Below are 22,788 nucleotides of genomic sequence, written 5' to 3' on the forward strand. Positions count from 1 at the left end.
GCTGTCTCCCTAGGCAGAGAAAGCTGCACAGTCACCCCCCAGAGAGCAGCCTAAACTCTACATGCAAAGGTAGCAGGACACAGAGGATGCCATGGAAGGAAACCAGCTGTGAGTTCTGAAGTGGCTGCCACGGGTGGTGGGTAGAGTTTATCACAAGACCTTGTCCTGCTGACTTGCTGAGGGTAGGATGTGGAACAGCCCGGACACAATGTGCCTGGGAGCAGTCTTGTTGGAGTTGGCGTCCTTTTCGTTTCAGAACAGCAGACCAGGAATTCAGCCTGAGAGGGCAGAGTGTGACTTTCACAGATACCTTTCACCAGCTGGGAGAACTTGAGACAATTAACTAATTCCAGAGCCTCGTTTGTTGTCACTCGGGCATCGCACAGGTGTTTCAGGTGATGAAAGGTGTCAGTGCCTGTGGCAGTGGTTAGGGAAATGCCAAGTGTCACAGAGAGTGACTATCACACTTGTATTCAAGCCCCGGGTTTGGGAGTAGGATTTGCTTTGTGAACTGGATCCTAGAGTTGTCTCAGAGCTTAATAACCTGGCAAAAGAGTGATAAAGAAGGCAGTAAGACTTTATTTTTGCCTGCGAATGTGATGAAGTATTTTACTGATTCCCCTTGGAGTCCTATGCAAAAGGGGTTGTGTTAAGAGACCCTTCAGCAAACTTAGGGATGATGAATGGCTTTGGGTGTGAAAAATTGTTTCTGGCTGCAGTTGTTTACACCCGGAATGCCCCGCACAGCCCCACCTGTTGAAGGCTTGGTGTCCATCTCAGTGTTATTTGAGGTGAGTTTATAGGAGGGTCTTCCAGGAATTGGGGGTGAGCCATAGACCCTTCCCCTTGCTCCCTCTGCTTCCTGGCTGCAATAAGGTGAGCATTTTCCTCAGCTTCTGTCTGGAACTGAGTCTTGAGGCTGCTAGAGCAGTGGCCTGTGTCCCACCCCTCCAACACTCTACTCCGGAGATCCCAAGAAATACCTGGAGTGAAATAAGGAACAAAACCATCTTCCTTCTAAGCTACCGAGGACAGTCATCACTGTGTTTACCAAGAGCCTCTCCTGGATGCCGTGGTCAGGAATCCCAGGCAGCCTTAGATTTGTCTTTGGGGTGCTGATGGCTCCAGAGGTTGGGTTTTGGCAGAATGTGTCATTTATCTGTGATGCCACTGGTTGAAGGAGGAGGGTGGCTGGCCGTAAACAGGTGTTAAGACCCCAGCTCATCCTTCCTTCCAAGGTGACACAGGTGTCCCTTTCACCAACAGAGAGAACTGTGCACAAAGAGAAATGAGCCTTTGGCAGATTTCCTGTCTTTCAGCTGAAGACATGCTGACCCCTCTCCAGTTCTTGTGGGCTAAACTACACTAAGATGGCCACCTTCAGAGGAAACAAGTTATGACCTTCAATCACTGCAGATTCTAGGATTTCCTCAAAGCAAAAAGCAAAGCCTGGGCATGTGGCAAGTGGTAGAGAGTTTGCTAGCATGTGCTAGGCCTTGAGTTCAGTCTCCAGCAACCACACCAAGAGAAAAGCAAACCCCTTAAATAGGTGGCAGTGCATATTGTGGCAACTTCATTAGCCCATCCTGAGCATCCAAATCCACACAGCGTCTTCCCCTGAGATCAGGGCTCTGTGTGAGCTCTTGCTGGCCTGAGTTTCACTCCTCTGGGAATCCATAACCATCCTCTTTTCCTGCTCCTCATGGCCTTTGCAGGAGCAGCCAGTGACACCCTGAGTCCCCTCCACAGCTGCAGGCCACTGGCTGATGTTGGGATGGCTGGGCCTCCCTAGAGAGCTCACCTGGCCCCTGGCGTGCGTGGCCCAGCATCTGTGGCTCTTCTCCAGTGTGACGCTGTCCCCGCGGCCCTGGACAGTGCCTCTCCTGTGGTTCCCACTGGACAGGGCCCTTTTCTTCCAACTGTCGCATAGAGTTTCTCTGTGCAGGGCAGCAGCTGCTGGTTTTCCTGGAAAGGAGCTCAGGCCAGCTGCAGATAAACCATCTGTCTTGTCTGGCGGCCAAGTTGAACAAGGAACTATTTCAGGCCATTTCTTGGAATTGCTCTTTTTCTCTTGACATTGTGCTTTGTAATCATGAGACGTTAGATACTTGGGCTTTAACACAGGGTCGGGGCTTCGGAGGATCCCAGAGATTCCTATGTCCAGTGTGACCAGAGATCCAGGTCAGAGGACGGAAGAGACCTGCTCACTGGGGACAATTCACACCAGGCAGTGCGATCCACAGAGGCGCCTCATTTGTGAAGTTGTTAAATCACGGTCCTGGTTTTCAGATAAATAAGGCCCCATCTTCCCTGCTGATGAGAACAATTCAAGGCTCTCTTTGCCTTTGAGCACTGATCTGGCCCCTCATTTTCTGATGCCATCTCAAACTGCTCCTGTTGGCTCCATTTACTGTTGACGTCAACCTCCCAGAACAGGGAGAACGTTTAGGTATTTAGTCCTTTGCTGGGAGCAGTTTTTAATAATGTTTCCTTAAAGAGAAATTGAATTCTTAGTGCCTGTTTGCTTCTCTTCCCCAATCCAGTATTATCAAACACTACAAAAATAGTTGAATTCCCTCTTTACACTAAACTGGGTTTCTCCCAATGCTGTGGTTTCTACACTTAGGGTGTGGCACCTTCCCGGAGCTTGAAGTGGTAAATATTCCTGTTTTGTTTTACTTGTCATTGGCTGTCACTCAGGATTATCAGAGCAGATGCAGTTCTGTCTCCTGTATGGATTTGTACTATCAGAGATTCTTCTGAGGGGAGACAGGGTGGCAGAGCAGGTGCCTGGTGCAGGGTGAGCTGTTACATCTGTTCCCAGGCAGTGGGCCAGGCTGGGTGTGGCTTCCCACCCTCAGTCCACCTCCTATCCCACCCTGGGACTCTGTAACCAGTGCACACCCTTGAGGGGAATTATTTCAAATATTGGCATTAAAAAGGCAATAGGGTGAGAAACGCTGAAAAATAAACACTACCTCACTCCAGAGTATTCTTCTTTTTAAAAATTACATTGTAAATGCAGGGAAAATAATGTAGAAAAACTCATTTATATACTACACCTTTACCAGGATACTTATCTTGCTAGAATTAAGCAGCCTTAAATATGGCTTAAATAATTTAGCCCTTTTGAAAGTTTCATTTAAAACCCGAAAAACTTAAAAACTAATATAGCTATGGCTTCTAGGTAACTGGTCTACCATCTGCTGAGCAATGCAGAGCAATGGTCAAATATGTCATTATACAAAGAAAATAATCGCCTGCTCACAGTATGCCCTTAGGTAACTGCTGCCTTGAGTACCTTGCTCACTTGTTCTCTTTTTCTCCCCCACTCTATTGCTATAGTAACTAACTCCCATCATACCTCATTTAAAGATGTAGTATCAGGGATCACCGTGGTGAAATTTTACCTTATTTCCTCCCAATTCACCTTCCAGTCAAGAGGGAAGTGATCTTCACTAAACTCCTATGACCATGTAATGTTCACTTAACAGTACTTAGGTGGTTCCTCAGAACTATAGCAAATTTGTGCAAATTCCACAACGTCCAACCTAGGCCTACTACTGCAGAACTCAGCAGACCTTCTGACGCTTCTCCATTCTCATCCCCACCGCAGGTCCGCATGCTTCATCCACTGGGAAGCCCTTCCTGCTTCAAGTGCTGTTCATGGTCCACTCTCTAGGCTTTCTCTGCTAATCCTCTGGTCTGAAATGCACACTACTTCCTTTGCTAAATCTTAATGTCTTAGTGTTTAAGATTAAGTTCAAACACCATCTTGGAAAGCCTTAAAGCCCTAGTTTTATTGGGTGAAGTCAGTCTTTCATATCCAGGATGCTCTTACCACAATTTGAGCAGAAATTTATTTTTGCCTGCAAAGTGGAAGCCATCTGGTTGTTGGGCTGAGTCGTAAAACTCCACCAAGGTGGGGACAGAGGGCCAGCCTGCCCTCCCAGCTGTGACTTCTCTCCTGTGCCATAGCGTTCTCTGAAAACCTCCTGTGATTGCTCTGTCTCCCTTACATGTTGAATGGTACTTAGTGGCAGGGAACATGCCACAGCTAGGTGCTTAGTAAGTATTTGCTGAACTCTTTATTTTAATAACTTAACCTCATCATTAGACTATTATGTCATATATATTTGCAAGGCCACTGCTCTTGCAGTAGTGTGGACTGTCTTTTTACCAGGTCGTCATCATGAGAGGGCTTCACTGAGCTGGGAACTTGCTTTCTTGGTGGTCTGTGTCCATGGCTGGCAAGCTGATGCTGATAGGAACCCCAAGTACCTCTCCACTGAGGACCTCCCATGGGACTGAGCAGTCACACAGCTCTAATTTTCTCTAGAGAAAGCAATTAAAAAGTGCAAGGCAGAATCTGTAATGTCACCTATGATCTAGCCTTGCACAGTAGTCTTCAACAGGTGAGTCCTGATTCTACACATGAAGGGACCTCACAGGACACAAAACCGTGGAGCAAAGGTCAGTGGGAGCCATTTTGGAGCTGGTTATTACCTCCCGTCCACTGATCCCCAATTATTCATATTCTTCTGAAGGGGAAATACACTCCACTCTTCTCAGTTCCCCCAACTCTCAATCCATTAAAGCATCAGCTTGAGATCCAGGATCTGGTCATCCAACTCGAGTGCAGGTGTACTGAGTGGTTGCAAGTGTGGCTCTTTGCCGTAGCTCTGTACGCAGTTCCTCTGTCCTAGCAGACCTGTGCATTGAAGACTCACTTCCTGCTCCCTGCCCATTTCCACCGAACATACAGCTGCAGCACAAGAGCGGGACAACTGCTATGAGTTGTGTCTTTGACAAAGGGATAAAGCAGGAGACTCACTGTCTGGAATACTTCTGAAATCCAGAAATACCACGGGGAGGGGCATACGCAAAATTTAAAAAGCGACAACTAACTGCAGAGACTATGATTTTTAGTTACTATTCCATACAGCTCTTGAGACTTTTTATGGCTTTGTACATTTTCGTGGAAGTCCTGAACCTTCAAATCCTTTGCCATGATTCATTACTACTATTTTTTTCAATATCACTGCCATTGGCATACTTTATAGAAGCTTCCTTTTCAGATGCCACCTTCAGATTTACTTCTGTTTTATTTTAATCAGGTAGCAGGACTATTCCAGACAATATCCAGATGAAACCTTCATTCGTCCAAGACAAGTGGGTAAAAACTAACTCCAGACATATTTTGAGAACATTAATATGTTCTGCTGATCAATGGTATTCAGTGACTATTAACCAAGAAAAGGATGAAGTGCTCAATAATAGAAACCATGCCATATTTCATGCATTATTTGATCAAATATTTGCTTCTTTTTACATATAGAATTCCTTTAGAATTCCTTACAAACTATTAATGAAAATGGTACTCAAAATTGTTGTCAAATATCTGAGAGAAGAGAGGTTAGGCGTGTTTTTCATGGATGTATTAGTTGTCCCTATAAATACTAGGTCAGAAATGAACACAGTGGGTTTTACCCAATAATTTGCCAACAGATTCTTTCAGGGTGGAATGGATTATGTAGTGAGGCACTTAATACCTGTTATCTGAGTGGTAGAGTATAAGCAGGATGGTAATGACAGTACAGTATGGATCCATTGATTACCTAAACGAATGTTTACTGAGTGCAGTCTGCAGGCCAGGCAGTCTTCTGTACCAAAAATTCAGTAGTAAACAAAGTAGACTAAAATCCATTTAGACTAAAGTCTAGTGGAGGAGAAACAAATTCTAATAGGGGAGACTAAAATAAAAATTGCATTCTATGTCCATATGGATAATGGTAAGTGAAGTGAGAGAAGCAGGAGTTGCTATGTTCGTTATGTGGACAAGTTGGAGCTCAAAAGTGGCCATGTGGGAACACCCGGGAAGACGGGGTGCCAGGTCCTTTGGAGAAGACAGCAGACTGAGTCCTGGCAGAGGACACAGCACCACAAGGGTCGTGAGGAGAGGGTGGGCTCGTTTCTGCCACCGGGGCAAGGAGCAGGAGCCGAGGTGGGCAAAGCTAGGGGAGGGTGAGGGGCAGACACTTGGGGAAGACGGGGCACAGAGGTCACTGTGACGTCTCTGGGTTTACACTGAGCAGGTGTGCAGGGCTTGGCAGGAGGCCATGACCCTCTGACCTGTCCCCCAGAGGGTCATCCAGAGCTGTGCCGGGAAGCAGGAAGGGGCCAGTGTGGCCCAGCACTGGTTCCAAGGTGTCTGTCACCATCCACAGGAGACCCTGGGCACTGGTACCCACGGCGGGGTTGAGACCTTGTCTCTGTTAATGATTTAAAGCCAGAAAGATTTGCTGATGGCGAATGTAGGTAAGAAAATGGGTCAAGGATTATCCCAAGTTGGCCGGCTTCAGGGACAAAATCGCATATTACTGAGATAGAGACAAATTCTGAAGAAACGAGTTTGTACAGGGAGTCGGTGCTCTGTGTGAAGCATGTCCGTGTTTAGGGGCTCATTAGACTCCTGGTGCGGATGCTCAGGTGATGGCTGAGAGTGAGGTTATGGTCTTCTCACCCGGGAGAGAGGCCCAGGCTGGGAGAAATGCACTGGTCATCAGGGAACAGGTTGTCATCGGAGGCTTGGGCAGCAATGAATGAGTCCAGACAGAAGAAGTAAGAGCTCGAAGGGATTGCAAGAGTTAGATTTTGTGGAAGAGAAGAGAAGCCAGGGAAGAGAGGTTTCCAAGCAAGGTGTAACAGAAGAAATGAAGCTATGTGGAAATCCTGGAAAACAAGGGAGGTGCATTTTTATGAAAGCGTGAGTGATAAACTGTGCCAAGAACAATTAAATAAGGAGAGGTTTCAGGTTAGATTTCCAGATTTCACAATAAAAGTTCATTGGTGACCTCAAAAAGAGTGGACTTGATAGAGCACAGGTGGCATAAGAAACTTGACTTAAGTGGGCTGAGAAAACAGGAAAAGGCAGGCTCTGGAGATGGTGAGCAGAGGAGTTTGCCTGGGGGGCAGAGGGGTGGCATGTTGCTTAGAGATGACTGTGGGGTCCAGGACAGTGGTGCAGTTCTTAGAGATGTGAGAAATCAGAAATTGTTTATGTTGTGATGGAAGTGGCCACAAAGAGAGGGAGAATTGGGGAAGAAGAGGAGAGGGAGGAGAATTACCCAGTTAATGGGGTAATAATAACCCACAGGTGGGAAAGGGGTTGGGAAGCACCTGCCTAGGACAGTGCATCTGTAGTCCGAGGGGAGGCTGGCACACCGGACAGAGATGCCCAGGATGAATGCTGAGGATGGGGCTTCCTGGGAGCTCTTTCCGGGCTTCAGGTTTTTGAGTGAAATGGGAAGCAGGTCAGCAAGTGAGAGATAGGGTGGAAAGGGGAAAGTGTGAAACTTTGAGGAAAGAGGAGAGGAGGAAAGAGTAATAGAATGAAAGAGAGACAGACAGAGCTGCAGGCAGCATTATGTGCCTCTTGGAATTGGAGGTCATAAACTGCAGGTGAGAGGGTCCGACTTGTTTTGTGTTTTGCCCAGTGAACAATGATGCAGGGTCAGGCGGGAAGCTGTGTTTCAGCTTATTGTGGTTATTGTTTTTCTTTTGAGTAAGCAAGAGCAGACAGAGCTTGGTGCGATGTGTACGCAAGACCTCGATGGAAGTGATGAGTCATAGGATTTAAAACAAATACCAAGGCCATGAGGGTGAGAGGCTGGTGTGACAGCACAGTGACAAGAGGAAAGGAGAAGAGATTCAAGGGTCCGGTGGAAAGTCAGGGATTTGTGGAGTGGGGGCACAGAGGGAGTAAGCTGGGAATTCAGGAAAATGGTTGGTAGAGATCAGCACTCTTGACCGCGTGATTATGAAGGTGTTGCAATAGTCAGTACTAAGACCGAGAGCGTGACCATGTTCACTGAGGTGTTGAGTTCATTTAGAAGAGGAGGCCAAGGAACCGAGTGACCAGTTTACATAAGAGCCATCTTTATAGACAGTGAGGAGTTCTGGTAAGGGCAGTGCTGGGAAGAGCAACGGTGTGTAACTGTGGGCCAGGACTTGAGTCCTCAGGGACTGGAAGGTTGGTCCAAAAGCAGTCAGAACAGAGCATTCTGATACGTAAGAGTCAAAGTTAAGGGAGCCCGGAAAGCAGAGGAGGGTGTGATTTGGAAAACAGTAATGAGTAACGAAGAACTCAGAGCTGACGCCTTCCATGTAGGCTTAATAGTACGTGTGGTGATGGGGAGGTGCAGGGATCTCACGGGGCCTGGCCTTCCTCCAAAATGAGGGGCTCTGGGACAGGTGTGAGCATCCGTGGCACTGCTCTTGGAACATACAACCTGCAAACCACTGCTATTATTCAGTGTGGCTCCCCATACCCCTCAGCAGCTCCAGCGGGGAGGCTGGGCGAATCCCTCTAGTTTATCACCAGTGAGAAGGCTTATCTTGATGGAGGCTCCTCTCTCTTTCTCTCTCTCGTTTATAAATTCATCTTTTCTACTTACAGCATTTTTCACCTGTACACAGAATTTGTCTTTAACCACGATGTATGTAAGCTTTGTGCATATCAAGTCTGCAATCCCCACAGTAGATGATAACATGCCAATTACTTGATATATGAAGAATCTGAAATCACGTGGACAACTTACCCCCATTGAGTGTCATGGGAAAATGAAGGCTATGATTCTGAGAGAACTGCAGATTCGCAGGATTTTGTTTCTGGACTGGAAGCCAGACATTTGCAGAACTTTGCAACATTTAGGTACACAGAATGGTTCAGCTTAGGTGACTGGGACAATGTTTCTCTCAGCTGACATGGAATGACAGCTCCACTGAGGACACTGGAAAGGGAATTGACAAAAGGAGTGTCCTGAACAGTTGGTTGACCTTCAGAGAACTAAGCAAGATTCACATTCTGATGGGTCCTGGCCTGTTTTTCCCCACCCATATTCTCAAAAGGTGGAGCAACCCCAGGGTCACATGCAGGGTAAGGTGAGTTCCGTGGCTCCCTCCCGCTGCTGACTTCTGTGTGACAGGGTCACCACAGTGCACTGCAGACCATATCCTCACTCCGGTCTTGAGGGTTCCTGGCTCAGCAGGAGGAAGCAGGAGCACTTCCTCCAGAACTGTGCGGCTCTGAGGGACACCCTCTAGTGGCTAGGATGATCCCCACATCCCAGTGTCCCCAACTAGCGACTGGCCCAGGCACTCTGGTTTATCAACAGACAGGAGCCTTCCCCTGATGGCAACTTTTCCACAGATCCTCCTCCTGGTTCTGCAGAGGGCTCTGTTTCAGACTTCGGACATGACCGTGATCTGACCCATGACCCATCCACTGCAGCTCAACCCTGGGCTTAGGTGGCTCCTCACAGTCAAATTCCCCCCTTCCTCCCACCCTCCACCTTCAGGGGCCCACAAATGTACAATTATCTCTTTGGAAGCAGAGAAGTCTGTGGCTTAAAGAGCCCAGTTATTTCTGAACAGCTGAGGCTAAACTGGGTGCTTTGCATGTCCATGGCGTAGGAATTTGCATATTCTATTTGCATAATTTTTGGCGTGTGAGCAAACTGAGAACAAAGGGATCCAAGCACAAATATTTTATTGCAGGGATTGTCTTCGTGTGTGTCCAGGTGTTGGAGAGATATTTTACAATTTCTTCATTTTCTGAAGAGTTCAGGGTCTGTTGAACCTAATAGACAATAACAGGAGCCTCATTTTTGAGCTTTTCATTTGTAGACTTGTCTCAACTTGGTGTGCTGCCGAGTAACAACTTTGACAATAGAAAGGTTAGTCTCTTTTTATTTAAGCTGAGATTCAGCAAGCATTTATAGAAAATTCAAAGTCTTTTGAAAATGTGGCATAGTGGTTCATGATTATTTCTTCCTGCCTTCCAACGCACACAGGAAAAGAGAAATTAAAAACTGAATTATAGGACAGAAAGACAACCAGGAAATTCAGTCAGAAAATACACATTAAATGTGGTCTTGTCCGCTGGATGTTTTTTATTGTTTGCAAATAATTTTTTGGATTCTGGAAAAAGGTTTCTGTAGCGTGAAGACACAGTTGTAATAGAAGACTCAGTGACCTGTGTTATCAGTTCCAGCTGGACCCTGCTACACTGCTGCCGACTTCTGATACAAGCACACTGTTTTACTCCTTGCTTTCTATTCTGTGAAATGAGGAAATTCACTTAGATTACTGTGGCCTGATAGAAATGTAGTGGAAACATTATATTTTAAATACACCCTTAAAGTTTTAAAATTGTCTTTAAATTAAGTCTTTAAATTAAAAGAAGTAAAGAGAAATAGGTGAAGTTATTTTTAACGAACATATTTTATTTAGCTCAATATATCTATGACATCTTTCCAACATATAACCAATATAAAAAAAAATCATTAAACCATTATTTTCTGTTCTTTTGCTTGTACTACTTCTTCAAAATCTGGTGGATATTCACACGTGCAATATATCTCACTTTGGATCAGCCACATTTCAAAGGCTCAGTGACTGCATGGAATTCCTGTCCATTGTACTGAACATACAGAGAGTGTGTGGATCTTTTCTGGCCTGACATTGTGGGCTTGTAAGTCAGTGGCTTGGGAAGAATTTCAATTGTATACATTTTGGATAGTGCAGTCATGATATAAATAACAGTTGATAAGAAATGATTACCAGGAATGTAGCATGAGGCCAATTACTTAAAATTAAGGTTCTGGATGATTTTTAAGTAACATATGTAAAAGGAGAAGAAATTGTTGGTCACAAGGATGTGACTGAGATGTCCAAGTTAGAGAGATTCCAGAAAAATTTTAGTTATTCATGTTAAGTAATGATGGGCACAAGTAAATGTATTTTGCTAAATGAATCAAATAGAAGAATATAACAAACAGAAGGACGTAACAGACTGAAATACTAGTTTTCACAATAAATTTGAATGGGATATATTTCTTCCCTGTTTTGATAAAGTGAAAATCCAGCTAAAAGCCACTTACAAGGACACACACTGAAGATTCAGCAGGGAAGCACAACTTGCTGAGTGTGCTGGAGGCACTGGGCCATCTTTTCACATGGATCACCTCAGTTTGTCCTCAAAATGACATTATGGGAAAGCACAGCTGCAGCCCATGCATCTGACTCCAGAGACTACTTTTAATGGCCATATTGCATAAAAGTCGAAAGCAAACCCACAGTAACAGATCTATCAGGAATAGATTAATAAAAAGATTGATAGCCTGTCCATTGTAAAATCAGAATTTTAGCTGGAAACCATTAAATGGGATGAGAGAAGTAAAAAATTATAGTCCATGAAGAACACAGATAACTCCTTCGCCACTACTAATAGAGTTTCTAAATATACAAGACAACAATTATGTGAAGTGCAAGGACAAAGTTATAACCCAATTTAAATATCATGACACTTGGCTTTCAGAATTCAAAAAAGAATTGAAAAAAATATAAGGATGGGTTTGATCAAATGAGTTCATACAGCCATTATAGCAAAGAATTAATATCAATAACATATGAGAAACATTTAATGCTTAATAAGATGGACAAATAATAAGATAGGAAATTATACAAATTAAAAATAAGCACACTAAAAAAATACTAATATGAAGCAATACCTCATAGTAATCAGGGAAGAAAATTAGAAAATCAATAACATGTGAAATGATCTATCTAATCAATCTTTTTTATCTGTGGATTCTGCATTCATATAGTCAAAAAGTCTTGGATCAAAAATATTTAAAATTAAATTTGCACCTGTACTCAGCATGCAGACAGTTTTTCTTGGCATTATTGCCTACACCGTACAGTAAAACAGCTATTTATGTAGCATTTGGGTTACATTAGGTACCATAAGTAATCAGTGATCATTTGAAATGTATGGGAGGTTGTGCATGAGCTCTATGCAAATACTATGCCAGTGTTTAATAAAGGACTCAGGCATTTGCAGAATCTGGAGACCTGGAGGCAGGGAGAGTCCTGGAACCAACTCCCCATGAATACCGAGGAATAACTGTGTCTATCCATTACATTGTTGAAAATAAACAGGTTGATGGTATGAAGATAAGGCAGTGCAGAACTGGGCAGTTTCATTTGTGAATAGCTAGCTTTTCATAGACCATTTAAAGAAAAATTTGGTAGTGCCTTTCAAATATTAGATGTGCACGCCCTGTGACCAGAACTTCTGCTTTTAGTATCCATCACATAGAACAAATAGACCATATTCCCCCAGGCATATGTACAAAAAGTCCTTTATGACCTTGTTTGTATTAGTGATAAATTGGTCTGTTGAGAAGGGCATGGTTACAAAGATGAGAACATCAATATTTTGTTATACTGGGCAGATATTTAAGGGAACAAGATATAGGTGAATGCAGTAGTATGCACTGCTATAGTTACAAAGACTTTTTGTTAACAAAGATAATATACATCCTTGCATGTGTATATAAGGACATTTATCTTCTTTAAAAATTTAAAAATGTATTTATTTATTTATTTATTTATTTTTAATAGTACATGTTTGCCATACATAATGATTTCATTCATTATGGGGAATTTGTTTCTGTGCATCATATATCTTAATTTTTTCCCATTCCTCTCCCCTCCTTTCAACCCCTCTTCCCATCCCCACTTACAAAAGCTGTAACAAATTATAGCAAATACTGGTGAGGCTGTAGGAAAAAGGGAACCCTTCTTTATTGTTAGTCAGAGTGTAAATTGGTGCAACCACATGAAAATCAGTATGGAGAGCCCTCAGAAAACTAAAACTAAGGATGTCTACAGTAATACCTCGGTTCATAAATTATTCTGTTTGCAAACAATTCAGTTCACAAACGAAAGTGCTTAGCAAAGTTTTGCTTCTGTTCACAAATTCTTCTTTGGGTGACAAACATGACCACAGCCATCTGCCCCACACAAAGACAAGCAGCCATCTTCCCCCAAATCGTAAAACAGAATAAGTTTATAAACTGAGGTTTATAAACTGTCTTTCCACATATGCATAACATATAATAATATCGTGGAAAGATAGTCTAATGTTCAGAGTGATTCTTTCTGCAGAGATTACGAGTCACTAATGGTGTGAAGCAGAAGAGATAAAGATGAGATTTCTGTTGTGGCTTCAGACTTTCACAAACAGCAAGGCATCATATATCGTGGATTTTCAAAAGTAAAATAAAACAGGAATTATCCCAAATCCCATAAAATATTACTTTATCAATTTAAAACTCTTTTATGTTACCTTCAATTTTGCATTTTTAAGGAAATGATAGCTTTACTATTTATTTTAAAGGCTTTACCAATTTTAGGCATGTTTAACTCTATTTCAACACTGAATTAACTTGTCCAAATACATTTTAAATTCTTCTGGATACTGGATTATTATTTGCCTTCCACTTTTGAGGATTTATTTTCAATTTTACTAGATAAAGTCATTCTCCTATTTTTATCACATCTGGCCACAAGTGTATGGAGTGAGCTGTTATGGTAACAAGATAAAGCTCTAAGGAGGAAAAGCAGAGTTCGAGTTGTTCCTCTCATGTCCATGTACTGAACTGGGTGCAGCATTAATCTTAGGACATGAGGCAGCTCTTTACCAGGTGACTGGCCTGGGTCTCGTTCAAGCTCACCCGGTGCATATCCACATGAGAGGAATGTTAGGCCTGGCTGGTAATGCCCCGCTCTGCCTTGTCAGACAGTTTGGAAGCAGAATCAGTGGTCCCTCCCTAAACTCTTCTTTTCAAATTTTCACTTTTAATTAGTACATCTTTGCAGCACATACTGATTACATTCCTCATGGGGAGCTCCTCCTCCCTTCATCTCAGGGTCACTGTCCCTTTTGTGAAAGATCCATTGGCCTGTTTCCTATTAAAGTGCAATCCTTTCCTGATTCTGGTTGCAAACTGAATTGGAGGAGAACCAAATCACATTTCCCCAGAAGGTCAACATTAAACCTAACCATTGAATTTGATTTGTTTCTCGTCCAACTAGGTTTGCGACCAGAATTGCGCACAGAATTAAGTTCATGGGCTGAGGCACCACTGTATCTGTCTTTAATTTTTCTTTTTAATTTATTTATACTTTGGGTTTTTCATTTAAGAGAAACCATTGATATTTAAGCTTGTGTGTCTGATTTATTTCATTTAACATTGTGGTCTCCAAGTGCTTCCATTTTCCTACAAGCAGCTCAAGTTTATCTTTTATAGCTGAGTAGTGCTCCGTCATGTGTAAATACCACATTTTCTTTACCCATTCATGTGTTGGTGGACATATAGGCTGCTTCTGAATTTAGCTACTATGAATCATGCTGCTATAAACATAGGTACACATGTTTCACTGTAATATGATGTCTAACTCTTTGGGGAAGTACCTTAAAAGGGGCCCTTTCTGAGATTTTGCAGATCTTCTTTCAAGTTTGGCTGGGGCCACCGACCTGAGTACCTGGACATAGTTTTATCATCAGCTTCCAACACAGGCTCCACCTTCCTCGGTGCCCTGCGAACAGCAAAGCAGGCGCTGTCTTACCTAGTGTTGATGACCACTGTTTAGCATTGCTTTTTCTTTCATTCAATCAGCACACCTCTAGCGCATGTCCACCTTGTGCTAGTGGCTCTGAGATCTGGGGACAGGCCTTACCTCTCGGCCCCTCCCGGAAGCTCCCAGCCCAGAGTCAGGCCCTTGGTGGGTTTAGCATTTCCGTCTCCATGGTGCCAGCAGGCGGAGACTCGCACTTGCAGTGAAGCATGGAAGGGGCAGCTGCCTTGCGCCCCCGCACCTGTGCTGAGTGCAGAGCCGGCCACAGACCCGGGTTCCGGGGACTCTGCCTGTGCTGACCTCAAGGTCACAGAACCCAACCAGGTCTCCAGCTTTGTTCTTGGTCCCCAGGCTGTGAACTCAGCACAGCAGTTGTTTCCTCTGTGCACCTCAGGTTTACCTTGTTCCAGGCTGTCACGGCCACAGCCTCAGATCTCATCTCCTGCAGAGACCTTGCTCCTCTGGACCCACGAAATGTGGTGGGCAAGCTGATTTGCCCAACTTTCTTGGTTTTTTCCCCCCACCTTTATTTCCAAAGCTGAGGAGAATCATTGTGTTTTCTATAATTAGTTGCCAAGAGGCCTCTCTTTCTATTCTGTTCTCCCAATTATCTGCTTCATGCTTCATTATTCTACAGTGGAAATTCAGAAGCACAAGAAAGAACAACCACTGAGACCCTAACTCCCTGAACAGCAGGATGGAAGCAGAAGAGGGAATTCCAGGCTGAGGGACAGCTTGCCATGAAGGGTTGGAAGGAGACAGCCTCTTTATGTTCCCTAGCATCCTGCAATCTCCTTCTAGCTGGTCTCCATCTACCCCTGTCCAGTACTGGTGCATGGAGGAAGGGGCATGTGTGGTCTGGATGACCTCTTCTCCTTACCTTGCAGAACCCAACCCCTTGGTTGGAGGTTCAGGGGAGTGATGGGTGGGAGTGCCAAGTGAATCTCAATTTTGTTGACCTAGTGGTCTCCTGCCTCTTCCAAGCTCAACTCTGCAGCCTTGGAGGGGAACAGATGAGGGTAGGCAGAGATCTCAGGATGAGTTCCCCACATGCAAAAAGGACAGCTCATCCAGACTTTACCATGTATGGAAATATGATGAAGTCCATGCATGTCCCAGTGCCCATGGCCACCTTTCCTTCCAGAGTGAACGGACAGGGCAGTAAAAGCCAGCAAAGCTGTCCTTTTTGTTGAGGAGCATCATGGTGATGTCGCATGGTGCCAGCTGATGACTGAGATAATAAACTGACCCACAGTCCTGGGTGGCTTCAGATACATGGTGCCTTTCTTTTCACTGACATCTCAGCAAGAGCCCTCTGACTCCCGGGACTGCAGCACAGAATACGGACAAATCCACTGACGTGGAAGTCTCCTGTGTGTGCACGTGTGCTTTCCCCGCAGAGGACTTATCTGGAAGAACACGACAGCCTCTTGTCTTGTCCCAGTCTCAGAAGGCTACCTGGGGGCCAGGGAGTGGAGGAGACTAATTCTCGTTATTTGACCTTTAATTTTGTTGGAATTGTGTGCCTTGTTTGTATGCTACCTATACAAAACCAAATAAAACCAAATATATATGCTTCCATTACTGCTGTTTCATTTTGCTTAATGGCAATAATGCTAAGTTTAGGGGTGTTAATGCAAACCTTTTCAGGTTGTACATAAATAAAAATGTATATGAATGCTATTCTTTCATTTCACTGTACTAAAAAAAAGTCATTTGATTTATGCATATATAGTTAACAGGGGCTAAGGGGAGTTTTCCCTATAGGAGTTATCTTTGGCTAAGAGAATTGTAGAATATTTTTAAGAAGGTAGAAGTGGCAAAGAACAAGTGTTGAGCATGAAGGCGACTCCTCAGCCATAGCTAATGGTATTCCACAAATCTTTCACGCAATTCAGAAGTAAAATGCAGGCAGAAAATTAGACTAGAGAACAGCTCAGGGGAGAAAAACGGGCCAGTTTTTAGTGCACGATGGCTTTCTAATTCTAACCAGAATTTCAGATGTATTGACTAATAGACCTAAGCTCACACAGAGCTTTTTCTTCCAGAGCTGAAATGTACTTTTAAAAAAATATGTGTTCTTGGTTTAAAAATATTCTAAATAACTCAGAAAAGGTTAGGATCGGTAGCAAGCAACTTTGTGGGATGCTCATACCCACCCCCGTGCTCTTTAATACTATTTGCACTTAACACTATCACACATGGGTCAACCGCCTACAGAGCACTAGGTTTTGCTGTATAGAGGTAAACATCTTCAAAATCGAACTCTTGTGTAAAGTTATTTAAAATGTTTCCAGTTTCTCTTGTGATGTATTGTATGAAATGATTGTGTATCTTCTGGCAACATTTCTGTTGAGATAAGTGCTTTTTTATACCACTGTCTTGTCCTGATAGATCTTTTATTCTCTAATTTTGGTTATCAATATAAAGGAGCAGTATTACATTTCAAGCATGTTACTTAGGCTGAATATATTTAAGATTATTTCAAATTATATAAATTTAAGAATATTTTAGACTACAGAATATTTTTAATCACGGCAAACTATTCTTCAGATACCACATGCAAATTCCATTTCCTCATGGCCTTAGGAATACTTCCAGACTATACATCTGAATCCAAAGAAAAGTAAGTATACAATCCAGGTGATTGGGGAGGATGTTTTGTGTGCAAACATCCCTTATGCTATACAGGAGGAAGGTACAGAAAAACCATTAATTGTACTTTTCTTTTAATGAGTACTACTATACATCCACATTCTCTTTCAAGGGTCTGTCCATGTCTAGCCAAGCCTGGAGCATAGACCTCAGAACTCTGTGGAATTCAGAGATTCTTTTGTTTAAGGCCATGAACAAGGGCTGTAGAGAAATGCTACTCTGTAGCAGATGTTAGCAATGTACACAGATGCTCAGTTTTGTTCTTGCCAGATCAGCCATAAATGTGAAACCTTGAATGAGAGAGATGTCAATGTGTTCTTTCATGCATTGTCCTTTTTATAATACAGAGGACCTTCCACATTAGGGCAAGAAAACCTTTCCTGTAAAGGCCAAATTGTATGTATTTTAGATTTTTTGAGTTTTAAAAGCCATTGATAATAGGAAACAGGAAGCTAGATCTTTTGCAAATGGGCAGCTGACCCAGAGATGGAGGGAGGAGGAGGGGATGGATGGGGAAAGGCAGCAGAAAGAGTGAAGATGTGTTAGGTAAGTGTGCCAACTCCCCACCACAAATGCAGCCCTTATGTACTGCAAGTGTGCTAATAAAAACACCAAACATAAATATATGGAAGTCTTGCTGTTAATCTTAAAAATAAAAACCATTTAAATTTTCAAAAATCTTTAGTCAAGGATTATACCAAAGCCAGCTTCAATTTGCCAACCCTTGCTCTAGGGGCAGGTACTCCCCTGGATGGGAACATTTTTCTGAGACTTTTAACAATCTAACGTGGATATGGCTATGGTATGCTGACTTTACTTTTTGGGGGTAACACATCTAAATGAAACCATTATTGAGAATAACTATGTGAATTAATAAAAAGTATTGAATGTTCTCCTCTGCAGATCTGTGAAAGTTGTTTTACCCAAAATAATTTATGAATTGTTCCTTATAATTACTATTATAATGAGATTTTGTTATCACTTTTTCATAGTTTATAGGTACTAACCTTTAAAGCAGTGCTCTAGAGAATATTTTTTAAGTTAACAAACTACTTTTCAGAGCAGTTTTAGGCTACAAGAGAGAACAGAGCTCACTTTTACTTCCCTCCACCCCCATTTTCCTCTATAGGTTAAGAGCTTTCATTGCTAGGGTGCATTTGTTATAATTATGAATGAATGTTTACACATCCTTCCTAACTACAGACCATGGTTTACACTCGGGTCACAGTCCCATTAAAAACTGTGGAAGGAAATGCACTAGAGAGGTATCAGTGTATTCCAAAGCCATGCTCAAGAATAATACGGAAGCTTTGGATTGGGGGCTGGCAAGTTATTTTTCTGTTAAGCTCCAGAGAGTAAATGGCGTAGGCTCTGAGGGCCACATGGTCATCATCACTGTACAGTGAAGGCTGCTACAGAGGTTCTACAAGCAAAGGTGTGTAGCTGTCTTAGTGGAAGCCTGCTTACAAAAACAAACTGTGGGTTGCAGAAGTGTCCTCCACAGCAAGTACATCTGGAGTCTCGTTTTTGTGTGTGGTGTGATCAGAAAAACATGATGTTTTGAAAATAATTACAGTAAAAGACATTTGTATGAATCTCCCTCAACATACGCTCCTCCCTTTGAACACACTTATCCTATTGTTCCTGCCACTTTCTGAAGCAGTTCTGGAAATTCTCTTTCTTGAATGTCTTCAGTTGCATTACTGTGGCTGCCTTGATGTCTTGAATGAATTACAAACTTGTACCTATCATGGTCATTTTGACTCCTGGGAAGACCCGGAAGGCGCCCAATACCAGATCCGGTAAATAAGGTGGATGAGGACACACCACTATTTTGTGACCCTGCCTGTCTGTTGGATGGCACTCAGCAGAGGCACACACTGTACTTTTTATCATACCTTGTAAAGACACTCACCGTTAGCTCTTATTTTGAGTAGACGCCTACCCTTCACAGCCCCTGGTATCCACCACTCTGCTCCTGACTTCTATGAGATAAACTTTTCATATTCTGCTGACGTTAATGAGTGAGATCACATGGCACTTGCTTTTCTGTGCCTGGCTTACTTCACATATGATATTCAGTTTCATCCATGTCTTTGCAGATGACAGGATGTCATTCTTGTTTTGTAGGTGTATAGCATTCCACTTCTTTGACATTCATCATCGGTTGGTGGACACTTAGGTTATTTCCAGTCACTGCATCTTTTGCATAGTACTGCAATGAACATGAGTGCAAATGTCCTTTAATATACTGAGTCCATTTTCATTGGCTAAATACCCAGAGGTGGGATTGCTTGACCATACTGTAGTTCTAGTTTTACTTTTTGAAGAAGAGCTATACTGTTTTCCATAATGGCTTTATCAATTTACATTCTCACCAACCTTCCTTCTTTTGTCTCTACTTCTTTGCCCGCATTTGTTATCTTTTGTCTTTAGACAATAGCCATTCTCTTTATTTTCTTTTTGATTCACTGTATTATTTGCACACATTAATGGGGCTCAGGGTGCTAATTCAATAAATGCACATACTGTGCACTGATCAATTGCAGCTTTTCTTTTTCCACCTTATCTCTGTCATTCTCAACTGCTAGCAATTTGTTCTTAGTGGGTGAGATGCTAAGTTCTTGTGGATTTGACTTGCATTTCACTGACAATTAGTGATGTAGTTTTCCTAAGCCCATTGTCCATTTGCATGTCTCTTTTTGAGAAATGTATATTAAGGTCTATTACCTATCTTTAATTTCTGTTTCTGTTCCTTTTGCTATTGAGCTGAATCCCTTATGTACTCTGGATATTAACCTCTTGTCAGATGTATAGCAAATAGTTCCCTACATTCTAAGGTGGCCTTTTTACTCTAATGTTCATTTCTGTGCTTTACAAAGGTTTTTATTTTGATGAAATTTTATTTGTCTGTTTCCACTGCATTTGAAGTCGTATCCAAAAACTTGCTCATTCCATGTCCTGAAGAATTTTATGTATTTTTTTTCCTGGTTGTTTCATAGTTTTCAACTCTACCTTAGATTTGTAATTCCATTTTGAGCTGATTTTTTAACTGGTGAGATGTAGGGGACTAGTTTCACTTCACTTGCTTATGAACAAATTTTCCAGCACTGTTTATAGAAAAACTGTCCTTTCTCCAATGCATGTTTTTAGTAACTTTGTCAGAAATAAAGCTAGCTGTTAATGTGTGGATTTACATCTAGGCTCTCTAATCTCTTCTATTACTCTGTTGGTCTGTGTTTATGCCAATTCCATATTACTTTGTTTACTACAGCTTTGTAACATATTTTGAAATCAGGCAGTATAATGTCTCTGACTTTGTTCTCTTAACTCAAGATTGATTTGATCATTTGGGATTTTAAAAATGTCTCATACAAATATTAGGTTTCTTTCTAGTTTCCATGAAAAATACCTTAGTATTCTGAGAGGAATTAAACCAAGTATGTAGACTCCTTTGAGTGTTTGGACATTTTTCTAATCCATGAGCAAAGGATGCCTTTCTGTTGTTTCCTCTTCAATTTTTTAAATCAATTATCTATGGTTTTCATTGTAGATTTTAATCTTTTGGGTAAATTTATTCATAATGTTTTTTAAACTAATGTAGATGGGATTGCCCTTTGTATTCCTTTGAAGCCTTTTGATGTTTGTTGGTGTGTAATATTGTCTCTCTATTCAGTTATTTATTCAAGTCTTAAAAATCTGGCTTCTTTTTGTGCTGATCTTTTCAGAAATTGTAACCAGGCTGCTTAGTTTCTCTGAACCCATACTCACAGCTGCTATTTTGGTTCTAAATGGTGGCCTAAATCTAGGATTGCCACAAGTCAGCTGTTGGTATCGTTGCTGTTTCAGCACTAGAGAACCATCCGAGCCCAACTTTGTTCCAAATCTGCAGCTGGCATGTTGTTCAGCATGAACTTGTGTGCAGTGTCTAGAAAACGTAGTCTGATTCCACAAACCTTTACTGGGGCTAGGTGGGCTCAGATGCCTCATCCCTAGTCACTGGCCTTATATCAGGCACTGCAGAAGTCTGCCCAGCTCTTGGAAAAATCACTGCCGGGGGATCAGCCTTGGGATCCACCTCCTTTGTCTTCTTCCAAGCAGTTACTCTCTCTGTGTTGTGCTGTCTGTGGTGTGGGAAGGAAATAGGCAGGCCATCCTGTAACCACCACCACCACCACTACCACTACTCCCACCATGACTATACTTATCCTACAAACCACCATGACCAGCACAGCACCAGGATAATCCAAAGCCCACACTGCTATGGGCAGGCTGACTACTGTTGATGTGGATTCTTGCATCAACACTGCTGAAAGTACCCCAAGTGATGTTGCTAGAAATCTGATAAAATGGAGCTCTGTGTCTACGCCTAACTCCAGGGATGTTCCCGAGGTGCTGTCTAAGGATACTGGACTGTTAGTATCTATCCAGTGTTAGGTTTCACTGGCTGGGCACTGTATTTCAAGGCAAAGTCTGGTGCAAACTACCTTACTTACCCTCTGGGAATGAAGTCTTGCTCTATGCTCTGCTACCTGAAGTTGGGATATTGTTGGTGAAAACAGTTCTTTGGCCACAGAAGCTGACACAAAGCTGTTGCACCTGAGTCTCACAGCAAGGACCTGCACAGTCTCAGGGGTACACTAAAGCTCATGCCACAGATAGAAGTGATGGAGGCTAAAGCACAAGTCCATCTCACCAGGGCACAGTCCACACCTGGTGCCAGGGCAGGTCCATAAGCACTACCTGGGGGCTCTGGCCTGTGTTCTAGGCCCTTTGATTTTTCTGCTTGGTGTTGGGTCTCACCTCTAAGCTGACATTAAACTCCAAGGCAAACCTTTGCTAACCATCCAGCCCTGCTCACTGGTGGGTGGAGTCTTACTTCTCTCTGTTGTTCAAAGCAGGAGAAGGGTGGTGGAGAAAGGGCCTTGGCTAGTTGGCTAATGCAGTTCCCAAGGCTCAGTCCACAGGTACTGGGCTTGGCCAGGTCTCATAGGGCTCTGCCTAGCCCTGGGTTTCATCATGGCTGGACTGGTAATGGTTTTCAAAGATAAAGTCTGGACTTAATTAACTCTCCTTCCACCACGTGAGAGAAGTCTCTATGCTGCCTGGTGTTGGAGAAGGTGATGTAAGAGACTCATTGTTTCCTGTCTTTTTCTATGTGTCAGTTTTTGTTATATAAGATCAGGTACTATAGTCTTCCCCTGGCTTCCCTAGTTCTTGTGAAGTTGGTTTGGGAGGTGACTAGCTGCTCTCATCTGTATGTCTGTGGGACAGGGTTGTTGGAGAAGCTGACTTGGCCACCAGTTGGTCCATCTCCTCCTCAGTAATATTCTTAGTTTTCCTCTCAGTTCTTTTACCTTTTTGTTATGAACATGTTACCTAGATTTTTCTGTAAAAACATAATTCAGAGCAGGACTAAAAAAGGTAATATTATAGAAGAACAACAAAAAACAAAGAACTTAAGTAGTCAGGTAAAATAAATTATTATGAAGCTATAATAATTAGGGCTAATAGGCCAGTAGAACAGAATAGAGAACTCAGAAGTATCCTATACCTATAGCACCATGTGATTTGTGATGGAGCACCACAGTTGGAAAAAGAAGGTATTTTTTAAAATATAGATTTGAGATAAATGGATAGCCATAT

This window comes from Heterocephalus glaber, unplaced genomic scaffold (genome assembly GCF_053883595.1).
Source record: "Heterocephalus glaber isolate CG9 unplaced genomic scaffold, H.glaber_assembly_v1.0 deba00001537, whole genome shotgun sequence".
Classification (NCBI taxonomy): Eukaryota; Metazoa; Chordata; class Mammalia; order Rodentia; family Bathyergidae; genus Heterocephalus; species Heterocephalus glaber.